The 19,485-nt window shown below is 37.7% G+C and overlaps 1 long non-coding RNA gene across 1 annotated transcript; it reads left to right on the top strand.

The window, feature by feature from the left end:
• Nucleotides 1–1,675: 1,675 nt before the first annotated feature.
• Nucleotides 1,676–5,380, top strand: LOC120433083. Its single transcript, XR_005608307.1, has 3 exons — nucleotides 1,676–1,708; nucleotides 2,798–2,824; nucleotides 4,371–5,380. It is a non-coding gene; the product is annotated as an uncharacterized LOC120433083 (long non-coding RNA).
• The last annotated feature ends 14,105 nt before the right edge of the window (nucleotides 5,381–19,485 follow it).

The raw sequence follows: 19,485 nt of genomic DNA, 5'->3' as shown, positions 1-19,485 counted from the left end.
ACTGTTAAAAAGTCTCATGGCAGTGGGGTTAAAGGACCTCCTGGACCTCTTGAGTCCTGCAGAGCAGTGAGGTGAGCCTCTGCAGCTCCTACTGTCCTGTGAGGATGATTAGGTGATCACCAACACCAGCTCTTTGGTGTTGGTGTTCAGAAGAAGACTGTTCTTATTACTGCAGTCAGTTAAATAAATCTATCATAATACAGTACATTTTAACATAATGACCTTATGTTTATTTATGTCTTTTAACCATTATTTCAAAATCAAAGAATCCTGTTTGAAACATGTATTAAACTTATAGAATTAAATTTCTGCTAGTTGTTTTTTGTTGCAAAAAAAATCTAGTATAATAATATTTAAATTTACATATATTTTTCACGTTTTCAATGCCAATTTTGTGTAATGGCGAAGTTTCCCACTACCCGTGAATGCCTCTTTTTTTTATGTCTCTGGCTGACTCCTGAATCTCCGCCCACTCTCTGCTCGATCCCTACCGGTAAGCCTGCTTCTGTCTCTCTTCTCTGAAATGAAATGTCTATAAGCTGTTTGAGTGATTTACCCAGTTGTTGTTAGTGACTTATAAAGCCAGTCGAAGTATAAGTCATGTTAAAGTAACACAATGGCTGCTTTTTTTGTGAAACGTTGTAATTTTAGTATTTAAAAGGAGTGTTTGGTATGCTAGCCCTAACAACCTAAGCGCTAACGCCTAGCCTAGCTCCTATAGGCCCAGTGTGAGATTGATATGGTTCATTTGATTGTTTAATACAGTTATTGTGTTGTATTTGGTTCATTCGGTTTGTCAGTGTTTCTGAGTCTGTTAGGGAAGCTGAAGTTAGTTCTCCTCTTCACAAATCAGTCAGTTAAAACGGCCTCAGTCTTGGTTGTAAGGTAATGAGCCGCCATTTTAGAACCACTGATTAACTGCTGAAGCAGCAGGGTCGGCAACTTCAAAGGAGCCATTTTACCGCCTCTGACTGAAAGGAGGGAGAAAAAGAGTCACGTGCCTGTGCCGGTTTGTGTTGTGGGTTAATTAACAGAAGGGAATATATATATATTTATATATATCCTACACCTGCAGCTCTGTTTAACTTCTCACTTTGTGAAAAATTAATGAAATATAAAAAAGGCCACTTTCAAATAAATAAAATGCAGCAGTGCACCATTAATATTATAAATATGATATGTAGATATTTCAACAACAGCATATTAAATGATACTAAATGATACTGTGTGCATGTGATAATATTTTTAGGCAGCAGAATTTGAATGCAGACCAACTCAAATGTTGAAGCCTACAAATATATCATCCAAGCTTTCATTTATGATTGTTCATGCTTTGAAATTGTGATGTCAAAATTTGATAACGTGTGCAGTACTAGGTGTAGCAAATCATTACTTATTAAATCTACTGTGTTATCTAATAGCACCAAACTAATAGAGCTATCACATAACTGAGAAAGTCGTGTGGCTTATTACAAATGGATGAAACCACATATTACCTTAATGAAGACAGTAATCTTTAATAAGGTGTAGAAAAAAAGAGGTGAGTTGTTTGTTGCTGTGGTAAACAAAGAAGTGTACTGAATCTTTTGGACTACACAGAGTGATGCAGTATTGACTGTGATGCTGATTTGAGTTGTCTCATTCTGTGTTTTTGTGCTTTGTCTTTTGTTACACAGAATGAAAGAGATCTTTGGTTTTGCCTTTGCTGGTAAGTAAACAGTGACTGTAACTGAAGCAGTATGAACCTGGCATTGCGTAGCACATTTGACGACTTACATACAGTAGTTTGACTTTTTGTGATATGTTTCAATTTACTGATTGGCAAAAACACAGGATTTCTGACCTGTAGCAGCAAAGCCCCCACACAGGGCCTCTGACTGTCCCTGAAAATGTCCCTGAAGTTTAATACCCGATTTATGTATGATTTAAATTTTTTATGGCTTATTGAATCCAAACAGTTAAATGTCAGATGTCTTTATACAGTTGTTCATTTTCTCCTTATGTTTGTGGATTTAAGTAGCAGACAAAACAATGAAAGTGTTTTAGGGGAGTCAGTATAAGTGGTTGCTCAAACACTTAAGAGCTGAGGTGTGAGTGGACATTCTTAGGTAATTTACAGCCAGTGTGTCTAATTAGTTTATTACTTATTTAGTGAATATAATGTGTTTTAAAATTAAATAGAAATGTTGCCAAAAAGGGACATTGCAACATACATAAATATTCCTAGCAACCGGTACAATGAAAGGACTTTTTAGTGTAATATTTTAAGACATTTAATTTTAATCACAAAACATTCTGCACCTCTGTTATTGTAAAATGTCAATATTTACATGTATTTTAGGATTTGCATATTCATATCAGACTAACCAAAACTTGATGAGGTTTTCTGTTGCTTCTGATTTCAAGAATTACTTTGTATTTAATGTTTTTAACCTGAAAGGACATTAAAAGTTTTGGTTTTTCACACTTTATTAGCTCTGACCTGTTGTAGAAAAATGTTGGAGCCACAAGGCTTCTGTGTAGGAAATATTTGGTGTATCCTGCACTTGTGCCAACAAATATTGGTGCCCATTCTTTGCATTTCTGTAGTAATAATGCTTTTATTACACATGCTATACCCATGTGAGACCCTGCAGTTCAATTATCTCTTCCTTAGACTACAGTAAACTTAAAAAAGCTTAAAGTAATTGAGGATTTTACTAGTTAATTTGTGTCACAGTAAATTGGATTGTGTGTGAAGAGGCTCTACAGTCTGAATCATCAAACAGTGATCTGATGAATTGTTTCCTTTCTCTAGACTGCTGATCCGATCATCTCAAGTCTGGTAAGTAAAGGTTTGTCTGAGGTGCAGTGCTGGGAAATGTTTCTCATTATAGGAGATTCAGTGTAGTGCTGTGAGTCAGCACAGCTATTGGTGATCATCAAAAGTCATCAAATCCTAGAAAAGTCTGTGTAAACATTTCCAGACCTACAGAGGTCGGTAGGTTATTGTAGCAGCGCATATTTTTTCACATTACAGCAGCTCATGAACAGCAGTTTAGGTACAATTAAGTCTTCAAGTAGGGCCTTGTGGATTTCAAAAGCTTCTTTCCCTTCATTAAATTAAGTCACTGTCTGAAAACTGCTCTTTGAATTAGTCTTTTAATTAAAGATTTTGTTGATGAGTGGAAAAAATCTAAAGCACAGATACAGCACTCATTTCTGTATTTTATGATTAAATGATCTACAAAGAAATTATCATCATACTACATTTTTAATTAGGCCTTTAAATCGGCCATTATAAGTATGTCCTAGATTTAGTGGAGTGCTTATGGCTGTGTATTAAACGTGCCCCAAATGTGACTGAAATATGTAGAAACTGCTTTGTAGGAACCATCCATCTCCAAATTTCTCATTTTGCCAAAAGTCATACTGAGTAAAGTATTGTTTACTTTTATGTTAACGGATCTCAAATCCCTGTTTCTGTGTGCCCAGATATTATGATGTACTGTTGTCCCAGGTAAGTACACACAGAAACAGGGATTTGAGAACTTTGGGGATTAAGGAACATGTGATGTGGCATAAATTTTAAGCAGGTGGCCTGAAACTGTCTGCTCTAACCTCCGTGTGTGGGTTTTGTTGGACCATATGATATTTACAGTAGATTATTGTAGCAGCACATCTTGGTTTAAGTTTATAGACACTGTTTGTTTTTATTGTGTTAATAGAATCTAAAAGTTTCTTTAGAATAGTTCTACCACCATTTTTGAGCATTTTCAATAAGTTCAGTCCAATAATTTACTGTGGAACTCTTCAATACGTAAAGCCCTGTATGTACTGTATTTTTCGGATTATAATGTGCATTCAAGTAACCAAATATTCAGATAAGTCCATCTATTCAACTCACTCGCAATAACTCTCAACATTTTTCAGTGGTAACACAGAACAGTACACTCAATTATTCTGTTCAGTACTCTTCCACAAATCTATCAAATTCTTCATGGATTGATCGGTTTGAAATCTGCTTCGTACGCGTGTCTCTAAACAGATGCCAGGTCCTCATACACACACCATAATATTATGTTTAAGCACAATACGAATTACTCCGCGAGGCACCTGACTACTGTAGCTGTAATGCTCCAACAATCCATCAAACGGTGCAGCTTTGTAGCTTTCCAAAGTCGTACTAAAACATTTTGACTGATGTTTGAGCCCCGTGTAGCACATAAAATTGGGTTGAGGTCAGTAAGCACAGCCAGAATTAATACATAAGGTTGATTTTGATTTTTGAGAAAACTAAAGGATTTTAAGTGTGACTTATAGTCCGAAAAATACTGGAAAGCCATGTTTATTGGAAATATGCCTAATTCCAGTCCCTTTTTGTCTTACAGGAGACCTGCTGCAGAAAACCCTCTCCCTCTATCGTTGACAAGCCATTAACAAGCAATTTCAGTCTGTCCTATCACTCTCCCTCTCCCTGCTCCATCTTTTTTGACAAGCCATTCTATCTTCTGTCATTTCTCCGCCATGAGCTCTATCTAATTTTGACAAGCTTAAACCTGTGTTGACAAGAAATCTAAGTTTGACAAGAAACCAAGTTTGACAAGAAACCAAGGTTGTCAAGAAACCAAGTTTTTGGAATTGAAGTTACCAGAACTTCGTCGATCTGTTTTCAGAATTCTGAGAGATCTCTGCTCTCACTGCTCCTTCTTTCCTGTTGTTAAACTCTCTCATATCCACTAGTTTTGCTGGAAATTGCAAGTAGAAAGTTGAATATACAGTAGTAGAATTACAGTACAGTAGATTTTACAGTACAAACTACTTACACAGCCCCACATTTATAGGTTTGACTTGGCATTACACTGATAGTTTGCCTTACAGGTGCAATTACTTTGATAAATTATATAAAATATACACATTTATAAAGGCTTATCTGTAATGAGATAATTGGTTATTTTGTAATACATACATTCGGACTGCTGTATTCACATAAATATTAAATCAGATCCGAATACATTTTTCAAGTCTGTTTCATTGACTATAACATTTGACTACAGTAAGTTATATATAAATACTATTGTTATTCAAACCCATTTCTATTACTCAGTGTAAGTGTTCAGTCACAATTGTCATCGAGAAGCTGCCCTGAGGTCCCAGACTTCCTGTTTCCTGACTGCTGCAGAACATCCAGCTGAAGAATCCTCATCGCCTGTCATCTGATCACCGCACCACCACAGCTCCATATAGTTGATTTAAGTTTTAGATATCTGAAAGATTTACATAAACTCTATTTAAGAGCCAGAAGTTTTATTATATCCTGTTGATTGTTGTGATTTCTAAATATCCCGTTACAGAAGTATAGATCTAATCATTAACCAGTCTGGTTAAAAAAATATACATTTTCTGAAAAAGCTACAATAACACTGACCCAAGTGTTTTCAGAGAACTTTGAATATCTTTAATATTGAGTTTGGATTTAAGTCAGCCTTTTACATCATTTACATATCCATAAGAACATTTGAAGAACTTTACATTTCTCAGATTTGATAGCAATTTGAAGAGTTGCAAGTTTTTCACTGTTTCCAGATTGAGTTTTGTTTATATTTGTGTAGAAATACACTTAAGGTGTAGTTTGTACTTAACAAAATGCCAAGGAAAGGTCAAAGGTCGCAGTCTCAGAAGCTTAGACGGCAAAAGCAGAAAGAACAGGTAAATGTTTCTCAGAGCGGTGAGGAGGTAAAGGTGTCTGTTACAAGTATTCCCAGTCCAGAAGTGCAGAGCAGCGTTCAGACAGCCGCAGTGTCTTATGCAGATGTGGTAAAGAGAGGTGTTCGCTCAGCATGTGTGCCAAACGCTAAAGTACAGCAGGTAATCCAGACTGAACCCCAGGTAACTGTGCAAACGCAGCGTGATGGAGAAACTCCAGGACAGTCTCATGTACAAGTTACAAACAGAGAAAGTCGTTCACGAGTGAGCAGCATTTGTGCATCCCGAAGCCAGGCCTCTGCTAGGTATGGAAAGTACAGGAATCAACAATGCATGGCTAACAGTTTGGTTTTCCTGTCATTCTTACACGAGGATGAATTCATTACGAGAGCAGATCTTAACAGTGTGTTGGACAAAGGCCATGCCGTGTATTCAGATGCCAGAAAGAGGTTTGTGAACAGCGTGTTTCTAGCCTGCGATGAGCTTCCCACTGTGATCATCAGCCGCAGACACGAGTATCAAGTGGACATGTCTCAGTTTGCTCGTTACGGCACATTTGATGGTACAGCTCACCTTCCGAGCCTTGAACAGGGACTACAGTGTTTGGATTCAGACGTTCGCTATGCTTTGCTAGTCATGGGAGGAACCGTGATTGCAGTTTGCAGGCTGATTTCAGGTGAATACGCATATTTTGATCCTCACCCACGTAAGTCTACAGGAATGCCATTGTCGCTAGCTGTAAGTGGTGGCACTGCAGTTATGTTAAAATTCACACGTCTTAACGACATGATTGACAGGATCAAATGCTTGTACCGAATGTTTAGCATCGCACCAACCTGCACTTATGAGCTACAGCCTGTTGAGTTTCACAGTGAAAACGCTGCTGACCAAAGAGATGCTAATCAAGCCACCGAATCCAGACAAACCGCTGCAAGTGTTCCAGCCGCAGCTTTAAATGAACCTGTCCATGAATTAAATTCCCAAACATCCACTGAGCAGACACGGAAAACTGTTACAGAGACTGTAATCACTGAAGTGACATCATCCAGAGTGGATTATTCAGATGAGACAAATGCTACTGAAAACAAGAATCGTCCTTCTGATTATTTACAGAAAGAAACCTCTGCATCTTCTGTGAGAGAAACTCAGGTAATATCAGATGCTGTTCCTCAGAATGATTCAAACACTGCCTCCTGTTCAACTAAGGCAACACAGGAACTGCCACATAAAATTTTGAAACGTAATAAACAGCAAGCACAAAAAATGAGGAGAAGGTCACTGGCCCAACAGAAATTACCACAAAGAAAGGAAAATCAGAAAAGGAAGGAAAGGGAGATGTACAGTTGTGATGAAAGCTTTAAGGCAAAGAAAAGAAATTCCAGTAGAAAGTCTAATGATCCAGATCACAGACAGAAGAAGAGAGTGTACAAAAATAATCTGTATAAACTAAATGCTACATATAGAGAGAAACAGACAGAACATTTGAGAAAGATCTACAAAGAAAGAGATGATTTTAAGGAAAAACAGAAGGAGCAAATGAAAAGGCTGTATAGAGAAAGTGCTAAAATTAGAGAGAGAAAAAGGGAACGTGTCATAAGGACATACAAAGACAGTCCTATATTCCGAGAAAAGCAGAAAGAACATACAAGGAGGACATATAGAGAGTCTTCTATATTCCAAGAAAAGCAGAAAGAACGCATAAGAAGAACATATAGAGAGTCTTCTATATTCCGAGAAAAGCAGAAAGAACGCATAAGAAGAACATATAGAGAGTCTTCTATATTCCGAGAAAAGCAGAAAGAACGCATAAGAAGAACATATAGAGAGTCTTCTATATTCCGAGAAAAGCAGAAAGAACGTATAAGAAGAACATACAGAAGTTCTGCTGAATTCAGAGAGAAACATAAAGCCTGCATGAGGTCACATGTATATAAACTATATAAAGAAAGTGAAGAATTTAAAAAGAAAAAACTCTCTTATATCACTAAACGTTATGGAGAAGAAAGACAATTTCAGCAACAACACAAAGAGAATATGAGAGAACGAATGAGAGCAAAATATTGGAACGGTTTTTCTTTTAGACAGATGCATAATATCAGATGTGCAATGAACATAAAAAGAAAATATCGTCAGATGCATCGACCAGCTGAAAGTTTACAGTATCATCCAGATAACAGTTTAATGAATGAGGCCATATCTCGTTTCAGATCAAACATTAAGTCAGCACCATCTTATGTTTGTACTGTTTGTCTAAAAGCTTCTTTTCCTAATCAGGTGAAAATCTGCAAAAGAGAAAATTACTCAAAACACCAAACTGTAGCTCACCAGTGTCTAACTGGTAAATTTGTTCATGTGTGTGATGAAGCATGTAATGATCACTGCAGCTTTCCTGTTGAGAGAAAAAAGGAGTATATCTGTCACACGTGTCACAGTTCCCTCAAAAGTGGACGCATGCCAAGGCTTGCTGCTGTCAATGGTTTAGAACTGCAGGATATTCCAGCTGAACTGTGTGATCTCAACATTCTGGAGAGACATCTGATTGCCAAATGCATACCATTTGCAAAGATTATTCCACTTCCAAAGGGCAGACAAAGACTCATACGTGGTAATGTGGTGTGTGTACCATCTGAGGTCCAACAAACAGTTGACTGTTTGCCTCGGCTCAGAAGCCAATCACAGATAATGAGAATTAAGCTGAAAAGACGACTGTGCTACAAAGGCCATCAGCTGTTCCATACTGTCACCTGGTCTAAACTGATCCAAGCCCTGCGTAAACTGAAACAAATTCATCCACAGTACACAGATATTGTTATCAGAGACGATGCATTGCTTTGTGATCCAACATTACCTGATGATGACAGCAGTGATGAAGCCAGCATGGGAAGTGATGATTATGATGAAGCAGATTTAATGGAAATTGACAACTATGAAAAAGATGCCCTTTTGTGTGAAACTGAGTCTGAAAGTGAACAAGATATTAATATGCAATCCTGTGATGAACAACCAGAGGAACAAAATCCAGAGGAACCAGAAAGTGATTTGAACAATGGAGGTTTTGCTCTAGAAAGTTGTCTGCAGCCTGTAGACATTTCAGAAGAGATTCTCTGTTTCACTGATAACACATATTGTGTGGCTCCTGCAGAAAGAAACAATCCTGTTAGCTTCTTCAGAACTCCTCATTTGGAAGCCATGGCATTTCCTGTGCAGTTTCCTACTGGTCAGAATACACTGGATGAAAAGAGACTTCTTAAACTCACACCAAGTGCTTACTTCAAGTCAAGGCTTTTCAACATTGATGCAAGATTTGCTAAAGACACAAATTACCTATTTTTCTCACAGTTTGTCACTGAAATACACTTGGCTAATTCCAGCATGACAATACAGTTAAGGAAAGGTAAAACTATGACCAAAGATGGACGCAAAATCACATCAGGAATGTTACAAAGTAAGACAGAAGTAGAGAAACTGGTAAGAAATAAAGATGCAATCAGATTTATGCAGCCACTCAGAGGAACTCCAGCTTACTGGCAGAAAACTACCAGAGATCTATTCAGTATGGTTCGTCAAATAGGAACACCTCAGTTTTTTGTCACATTCTCTGCTGCTGAGATGAGATGGCCTGAAGTGATTCAAGCAATAAAGAGACAGCAAGGTGAAGAGGTTGATTTTGAAGCCCTGGACTGGTCAGAAAAGTGTGAAATTCTAAGATCAAATCCAGTAACCACCATGCGAATGTTTGATAAGCGTGTTGAGGCTTTGTTCAGAGATTTGCTGTTTTCTCCTGCACAGCCCCTTGGTGAGATCATTGATTACTTTTACAGAGTTGAGTTCCAGCACAGAGGTAGTCCGCATATACACATGTTGCTGTGGATTCGAGAAAAGGTAGAAGTAGATGTGGATGATGATCAAACTGTCTGTGACTTTGTGGACAGATACATCTCAGCTCAACTCCCTGATCCAGAAAAACAACCTGAACTGCACAAAAAAGTCAATGAACTACAAAAGCACAGTAAAAACCACACAAAAACATGCTTTAAGAGTGTAAACTCTGGTTGTAGATTTGGGTTTCCAAAACCACCAGCCACAAGAACAATGATTGTGAGACAGGATGAGGATTCAGACACTGAAGCTGCAAAAGCCAAACTCAGACCTTTGTTGAACCTGCTGAAGGAACCTGAAGCTGCTTCGCTCACCATAGAGCAGATTCTGTCACGATGTAACTTGACAATGAATGAGTATGAACAAAGTCTCCAAGACATAAACAAGAAAACAGCTCTCATTCTGAAACGTGACCCAAAGGACTGTTGGATCAACAATTACAACCCAGACCTGCTTGAAGCCTGGAACTCTAATTTAGATGTCTCATTAATCTTGAATGCCTATTCTTGTATAGAATACCTCTGTAAATATATAACGAAGAAAGAATCTGGCCTCTCTGAATACCTGAAGACAGTTATTGACAACTCTGCAAACAACACGGTCAATGAATGTGATGAAATGAGAGCTGTGATGCAGGCTTATTCAAAAAAGAGAGAAATCAGTGCACAGGAGTGTGTGACTCGAGTCTGTGGCCTAAAAATGAAAAAATGTTCCCGCAGTGTTGTATTTGTACCAACAGATGATAACCCGGTAAAAATGAGTCGCCCCATGAGCTACCTGGAAACCACAACACACGACAGTTGTAATATTTGGATGACAAGTTTGAGTGATAAATACAAATGCAGACCTGAGACACCAGAATATGAGGAAATGTCCCTGGCTGATTTTGCTGCCTTGTGCCGGTTGGTGAGTGGTCCAAATGAAGGAAAAGATGTGCTTCCTCTTCTAAACCAGCTTGGATTTGTACAAAGGCGAAAGAATGATAAACCAGCTATAATCAGGTATTACCATTGTTCACAGGAAAAAGATCCTGAGCAATATTATGGACGACTGTTGAGACTTTACCTTCCACACAGATCAGAGCAGGAACTGAAACCACAAGGGTTCCAAACCTATCAGTCCTTCTACAACTCAGGTTTTGTACGACTTCCATGTTCAGACCACAGTGAGTCTGTGAAAAGGGTTGTGAAGAGAAATAAAGACAAGTATGAGAAGAACTCTGAGGATATTGAGAGTGCACTGGAAGAGTTTGAACAAAATAGGGATGTTGTGATTGATGAATGGTGTAATCTTGCTCCTGAATCTGAAGTTGTGAGGCTGCAATGTGATGAGAATCTTCCTGAGAGACATTCTGATGATGAGAACGAACAGGAGAATGTTCCCGACTACAGTCGTCAGTCTGATGCTGTAACAGAGATCAGAGCCGTCAGAGAACAACCTGCAGTAGATCCAGCTGTGGTACGCGTAATGTATCAGAATCTGAACCAGAAGCAGGCCTGCGTGTTCTATGCCATAAGAGACTGGTGTATTCAGCGAGTTTGTGGTTTGAACCCAGATCCATTTTTCTTGTATGTCAACGGTGGTGCAGGAACTGGAAAGTCACATCTGATTAAATGTATTCACTCTGAAGCATCAAAGATCCTGAGCAGACTGCCTGCTAATGCAGAAGAAGCTGACATATCAAATCCAACTGTTTTACTGACTTCATTTACTGGGACAGCAGCTTTTTCTATCAATGGCTCTACGTTACATTCCCTACTCAAACTACCCAGGAGTCTGAAACCACCCATTCAAGGACTTGGTAACCAACTGGATGAAGTCAGATCTGAACTGATGAATGCTGAAATTATTGTTATTGATGAGATTTCGATGGTTTCAAAACCCCTTTTTGCCTATGTGGATGCAAGACTGAAACAGATCAAAGGCACTCAGAGACCTTTTGGTGGAATGTCAGTTTTAGCTGTTGGAGATTTTTACCAGCTGCCACCAGTGCGACAGTCTAAACCTCTCTGTGTTTACGATCCAGAACAGATTGACCTATGGCAGGAACATTTTCAGATGATCACTCTAACCGAGATCATGCGTCAGAAAGATGATGTGGCCTTTGCAGAGATGCTGAACAGGATTAGAGTGAAAGAAAAGACAGATGAGCTTTCTCAGTGCGACAGAGATTTGTTGTCACAGGCTGTGACTGCACCAGAAGAATGTCCAATCGAGGTCTTACACATTTATGCCACCAACAAGAATGTTGAATCCCACAACACAGATACGCTCAAGAAGCTTCATTCAAACATCATAATCATCACTGCAGACGATTTCCAGAAGGATAAACGTACAGGCAGAATGGCAGGAAGAGACAAACCATTTACAGGTGGGCGAAATGATTTACCCGACACCCTGAACGTTGCTGAAGGAGCTCGAGTGATGCTGACCAGAAACTTGGACACACTAAACGGTTTGGTTAACGGTGCTTTTGGTATACTGATAAAGGTGGTGAGATCTGAAAATGATGGACACATAATTAAACTGGGGCTCAGAATGGACAACCGGCAGCCTATGAGACACAACCGCAGTGCTAATGCAGCATCTGATGATCTGGTTTACATTGAGAGAGCAGAGGAGAGTCTGAAGTTTAAAGGAGCAGTACGCAGACAGTTTCCTGTAAAGCTAGCATTTGCCTGCACAATTCACAAAACCCAGGGTCTTACAACACAGACAGCTGTAGTTTCAATGAAGAACATTTTTGAACCAGGTATGGCTTATGTTGCTCTCAGCAGGGTGACGTCTCTCAGTGGACTCTATTTACAGGACTTGGATGAGAAAAAGATTTACGCCAATCCCGAGGTAACTGCAGCGCTCCAAACCATGAGACAAGCCAGCTTTGAGGAAATGATGCCTCTTCTTCAGGTCAGAGAAACAGCCAGCAGACCTGACACTCTTACACTGATCCATCACAATACGGAGGGTTTGCCATCTCACATCAGTGACATCAAGAGTCATCATGAAATGTGCTTAGCAGATGTTTTGTGTCTCACAGAGTCTCACCTCCAAGGCTCCTTTGTTGCAGACAGTCTTCATTTGGACGGCTACACCATGTTCAAACGCAACAGACATGTGTCCTACACAAACTTTCCTCACATGGCCAGCAGAAGTGGTGGTGGAGTTGTTGTGTATTTGAGGAATCATTTTCAGGTTCAGGTAAAACAGTATCTGCATAATGTCACTGATCTTGAGTTTTTAGTGTTGAAGGTTCAGGCTCCATTCCCTGCGCTCATTGCGGTTGTGTACAGACCTCCAGACTACAGTTTGACACCGTTCATGCAAAACCTGGTAAGTCTTTTAGATTCACTTGAAATAATGGACTGTCACCCAATAATTGTGTGTGGAGATTTTAATGAGAACCAGTTACAGAGTGGAAGAAAACAGATTCTGGAGCAGTTTCAGTCAAGAGGGTATTCACAGCTGATCACTTCTGCCACTACAGACAAGAACACCCTGCTTGACCTCATTTTTGTTTCTCAGCCACAGCAAAGTCTCTATTCAGGTGTCCTGAGAACATATTACAGTTACCACAACCCTGTGTTTTGTGTCCTGTCCTTGAGCCAATCATGAAGTCGTCTGGTGAGTTTTGAAACAATTACAGATCATGTTTGTTACAGAGTTTACTGATTGTAGAGCATGAAAAAGATTTTTCATTGAAAAATCATATTTCTTCATATTGTCTTCCCTACTGTGTCTGTAAGAAGACCCTTTCTTATTGCAATGTTATTAATCATTTCACCAAATCATGGCTGTACTTCATGCAGAGCCGGGAGATCTGCTTTCTGTTATCATGCACCTCTGATCTGAAATATGCTGCAAAAAGTATTAAACAGACATAGTTTATTTTTTATTCTCATGTTTTAAATGACTAAATCTACTAATGCATTTTTTCATGGATGTTAATTGTCATCTCCTTTTTTGATACTTTTTTTACTGTGACGTATGTATCTCAACAAACGAGAGCTTCCCCTCAAAGGGCTTTCAAATATGAAATAGTAAATAAATCCCAGATAAATGCAGGTATTTATTATGGGTCACATGAATAAATACAGACAATTATATTTTCTTGATTATAGTAAATTTTGTAGAATCAAATGTTTTTGGGATGAATGAGGTTTTGCTTATCATGTTTTACAGGTAAAAAAAATGTTAAAAGTTTTAAACTATCTTTAGGCTACCAGAGATGTCTATAATGATACATTATGTAGAGAAAACACATTTTACAGCTTACAGAATATGTATAAAACTGATTTAGAAGTACATGGAAAGTTTCTGCATCCATTTTCTGACTTGGCCTTTATCCGGGTGGGTTTGGGTTTGGGTGGATAAAGGCCAAGTCAGAATTCTCTGAGCAGCTGGAAAAAGCTGCTAATAAACAAAGACATCAGAAAGCGGAGGCTTTAGGTGTAGCCCCCGCTTTCTGACGCACTAATTAGATTTAGTAACTGACACCCCATACCAGCATTACATAGACACTTGGGGCTGAGATGGGTGGGTGGGGAGGTGGGTGGTGTGTTAAAAGCACTTTATGTTTTGTAGATGTATTTTTTCAGACAGGGCACACACAGTCCTGTTTCCTTTGTGGGAAAACCTTCGAACTTCACCATCCTCAGCTGAAACAACAACATCTTAACACCATCTTCATGAACTGCTGAGCCAAACCTGATCCATCAGTGCTGGACTGCACAGATAACTACACGCCACAAGGAGACTGCTGTGTTATGAACTGCCATACCAGTGTGTCTTCAATGGAGAAGATGACACACCCATCACCTGACCTCCTGCCTGATCTGGAGACCATCACCATGCTGCCACACTACACACCTCTGAGACGATCAATGATGACTGATACTGAGGAAACTGTATTTCCTGTCAGAGATGCTCAGTGATCCTCAGAGCAGAGAGAGGTATGATTCTTTATCTTTGATTAAAAAAATGTCAGTGCTTTTAATTCATTTAATTAATTTAAATCCTGTTTATTGCATAAAGAATTACACACTCAAATGATTATACTTGTTGACACTTTTTGAGTTTTAATTCACATTATGGATTACAAATCTATGCTTTTTCTACTCTGTCTCTCTGTGCAGGTATTGCTGTCTTCTGAGTTCTTCAGTGTCCCAACTGAAACATTCAAACCTCATTGCAGAGCTCATGTCTTTCCTCACCATCATGTGAGTGTGAGATTGCTCTGGATTCTGGTTATGTGGCCTGCAGCACCTATAAGGTATTTCAACATTGTTAATTTTATAACTTATTTCTAATAAACACAAATAAAATGTTCCTTTTTCTGTATTTTTTTTAGAACAAGCTCGTCCTGTGTGCCTGCATTCCAGCTTCTTAGACTCTACGCAAGTGGACAGAGTATCAGTGCTTGGCCACTCTTACAGACACCGACTTCTGTCAACTCACTGCTACTGATCAGGCACCTCACTCCAGGAAGACAGAGGGCTGCAAGCCTGTTATCGTTTCCAGTGTGGCTTTGTATTCTTGGGGTAGTATCAGATTTTTCCCACAAATATTCAAAGGTAACACTTATTTTAAGCTTAGTTATTAAATCAAAAGTCTTCCCTTGTGTTAATTTTTTTTTTTTTTTATTTATTTTTTTCTTTTACATTTATATGCAGTGATCGGATGTGGTGGAGCTTTGTTAACTGTGTGGAAAACATCTGTTTTACAATGAGGTTTTAAGGTGACAGTTTCCATGTAATTTCAATCATTTGACTAAGCAAAAACATGTTTGCAATTAACATATTTTTTTCAGTTTTGTCTTTTGGATTTATGTTAACATTCCTCTGTGACAGCAAATACTAAACTGGTCCAAGTAACCAGCATATCATTGGTCAAAGACAAAAAGGACCACATGTCACACTAGCAATGAATTTTTGACTGTGTTTGTGTCACCAGATTTAACAAACAATATCAGACATATGAAACTGAACTCTGGATTAATGTGCAGATGGGTTTTTTTGTGTTTTTTTTTTATTGTTGAATAATTATTTTGTAGGACAAACCCAATCTATTTACCCAAACAATGTAACTTGTTTGGGTAAATAGTGGATTAATATATCTAAGTCTATAAGTATAGCAAGCTGAATTCATACAAACACACAGCTCTAAATCTTGAATTGTAGGATGTACAAAAATGATCATGTGATTATTATGGACATTTAAATAACTATATCTATTGAACCATTACACATATTCTTTATAGAAATTACACAATCTCAAAATGTGAAAAAAGAAAATGTTTAAGAGAACAAATAATGTGTGTTTGTATGAATCCTGCCTTAGTATGGGGTGTCAGTAACTACATTAGTATAGACTAGGTCTAACAGTGGTTTTCCACATCTGCTCTAATATGTATAGATAATGGGTCAGACATATAAAGTCATTTTGAAAAGTTCATAAAGGTCACATCCATTTATATGTGTTTCTCTTTATCATTTTATATCAGGTCACACAGCTGACTTGAGTTTTGATCAGAGTAGAACCATAACATTCATGCTAATGGTTCTACTGTTTACAGTTACTTTATGATGGATTTCATCCTGGTCACAGCACTATGTGAAAAGCTGTTAGAGGTAAAGTTAACCCAATTAATACCTCATCATAAGTCACTCTTTAACGCAAAGCAGTGATTATTTTCACTGTAATTTATTCCACAATAATGTTCTTTATTTGATCCCTGTTTCTTTAAATATGCACATCGATTGTTCAGCTGTGTGACTCTCTACACCTCAAATATATCACAATGTGGACTTCATTTCGACAGTATTTTGTAGATTGGTACCATATTTATCATAAAATCAGGAAACTGTAAACTAATTGAAAAAATGAAGCTTCTGAAAATTTTTAATGTGGCATTGGAACATGTTGTTTATCCTTGCCAAATGGTATTTCCACAAAACTCCAGCAAATCAGAGGATATATTTTTCTCTCTCACTTGCTGTTTATATATGTGTATATTTTGCAGTTAATAGCCTATCATGTGTCTGCGCATCTTAGGGACATAAACATAAACATGGAAAACAAGGATATGTTCACAATTCCAACAGATGCTTCAATTGTTTGTATAGATGTTAGATTCATTTGATTTGCATTTTCTATTAATATTTTTCTGTTTATCCCAAATGGGATTTTTATTTCTGTATGCCATTATTGTAATCATTGGAAACAACTGAGTAAATATTTTGTATCATATGTTTCTAAAAATATTTGAATGTTCTACTTTTCTACTACTGGTTTTCTACTTTCTAAACTTTCTTCCACTCTTTGGCATTTCAATAACATTATTTTTGGGTGTTTTTATCTCTGACCGCAGCATCTTGTACATTTATTACCTAAATGTTGTTTGTGTGGGTTTTGTTTTTTTGTTTTTTGTTGGTTTTTTTTGTTTTTTTTGCCATTTTTAGATTTCACCAGCTGTGTAAACTCTGCAATTTTACCTTGGTTTTGTTCCACATCAGTTTATCTGCTGGCTGATTTTCTTCCTTTTCTAATGTTTCTGGTAATTTTAACAGTTAAACAAGTAACTTTGAGGTTACTTCAGCCTTTTCAGCTGTTATCTGTTGACAGTTTTGCCTAATTATTACATTTCTGCAAAATTATAGCAGTTCTGATAACTTGTAATATTTCTGCCAAGTTTTTAATTTTCTACTAAATTATATTATTTTTGCTAGGTTACACTACTTTTGTTTATTATGTTATGTTAAGTTATGTTATTCTAAATTATTTCATTTCTGCTAAGTTGTAGCTTCTGGTAAACTACAACATTTCTGCTGAATTGTTATGTTTCTTCTAAGTTATTGCATTTCTGCTAAGTTATTACATTTTTGTTTACTTGATGTTGTTCTGCAACGTTATTAAATTTCAACAACTTTTTAAACACTGACTTTGATTTCTTCAGCTTCTTCAGCTATTTTCAACTATTTTCAGCAGACAGCTTCAGCTTTACAGCATCCACACTGCATTTTCGCAGGAAATGCAAATTTTTCTAGTTGTGTGGATGCTGGAGGCATCCACACTATTGAGTTCCTGTTTCTCTTTATTCTTTATTGTGTGGATGCTTTAAGCATCCACACTATTGAGTTCCTGTTTCTCTTTATTCTTTATTATTATTATTATTCTTCAAGTTGCTTCCGTACGTTTTTCGCCGTAGAACTACTTCCACAATTTTTGTGCTATTTTCACCGTTCAAATTTTAAACTATTCTGCTATTTTTGCTCTTTCCGGCAATGACTTTTGGTATTTTCTGCTATTATACTTTTTAAAATATTACGTTTTTTCCTTTAATTTGTCCCATTGAAATGAATGGGAAACTTCCATAATTCTGCTAAATTTTGCTTGTTTTTGAAACTTAACTACTTTTTACTACTTTCACGTAGAACAACCATTCAAACTTTAAAATGTTCTCAAATTATTGGGCTATTCATGGATGATTCAGCTTTTTCATATCTGTTACCGTTTTCATCTTATCCCTCTTCAAGTTTTGAGTTTCATCTTTGTGATTTTTCACAAAATACATGCGTTGTTATGGTTGCTATGCAGTTGGTTCTAAGTGAGCCACTGTACCTTTGGCAATTTTCTCTTCATGTCCGAACAACTTCTTGCTACTCGCTCAATTTCCACTCAACCCACACAAATTATACATCAAAACGTAGGTATTTTTGCTGGCTTTCAGAAAATGTCACTATCATTGTTGTGGGATTTATAGAATTTTGGCAAATCTCCTCAGACCAACACAAAGTCTCAAAAATCCCCATAGAAAGTCAATGGAGAGTTCGTTTAAAATCACCGCTTGATTTCTGTAATGAGAGGCATTTTCGAATCGTCATATCTCCCCAACGAAGCGAAGTTAAGACATGAGGCTTGTGCCAATATATCTTCAGACACTCCTGATGCTCACAATTCAAGAATTGTTTTCTCATCTATTACCATTTGGCCATGAATTGGGTTTGTTTGAGGGTAGGAAATTCGTCCCTCGCTCAGATTTCTTCAGATTTCAAACTCTGGAAATGGGACACTTTTTTCTCTCGTCATATCTTTTGATAGATTTCCACAGAGACCTGAAAATTTCCATGACTGTTCACCAAAGCCTGCTGTCTCTTACGGTGAAAGAATGATATCGATACTCCAAATAGATTTAGAGTTAGAAAGCGTTGTTTGAGGGCAAGTCAAGGCAGATTTTGCTTGCCTCTACTCAGTTATGGTGCATTAGAAGTCAAATATCGTCAATAATTCATATTTTAATGATAAATTGTCAACACTTTAAGATTCCCCATCTCTTCTGAACAAAACGGTTGTAATGACTGTTCTAGCCCCTACGGTTAGGAAATTATAGCCATTTGTTTGAGAGGAATCCTCACTATGAGAAATTCACTGCAGAAATCCTGTCTCTGTGCTCTGTGTGTGTAAAAAATCGGCTGCACCTGTTTTGGCGGGAAAAAGTACACAGCCTCTCTGATTGGTGGATTCAAATTTAGCAGCTCCCAGGCTGCTTGACTGACCTAGAAACTTGATTTTCTCTCCTGTGTGTGTGTGTGTGTGTGTGTGTGTGTGTGTGTGTGACAGAGAGAGAGAGAGAGAGAGAGGGCGAGAGAGAGTTTTTATGGGAGCATCTTATTGTATGATTTAAATTCAATATATTTAGACTGGTTGACTGAATTTGATCCTGTGTGTGTCTCTCTGTGCTTGTGGGACTTTTTGCAGCTGTCCATTTTGCTTTTCCAATTTTTCTATTTAAGTTATTACTATTGTGCTAAGTCATAGCATTTGTGCTGCTTTTCAGTATTTGTGCTAAATACAGCACAGCATTTCTGCTAAATCATACTATTTCTGCTATTTTATGAGATTTGTGCCAAATACAGCATTTCTGCT

Source organism: Oreochromis aureus, linkage group 15 (assembly GCF_013358895.1).
Source record: "Oreochromis aureus strain Israel breed Guangdong linkage group 15, ZZ_aureus, whole genome shotgun sequence".
Taxonomy (NCBI): domain Eukaryota; kingdom Metazoa; phylum Chordata; class Actinopteri; order Cichliformes; family Cichlidae; genus Oreochromis; species Oreochromis aureus.
Note: the sequence above shows the minus strand (reverse complement) of the source record. Positions and strands in the feature narration are given on the sequence as shown.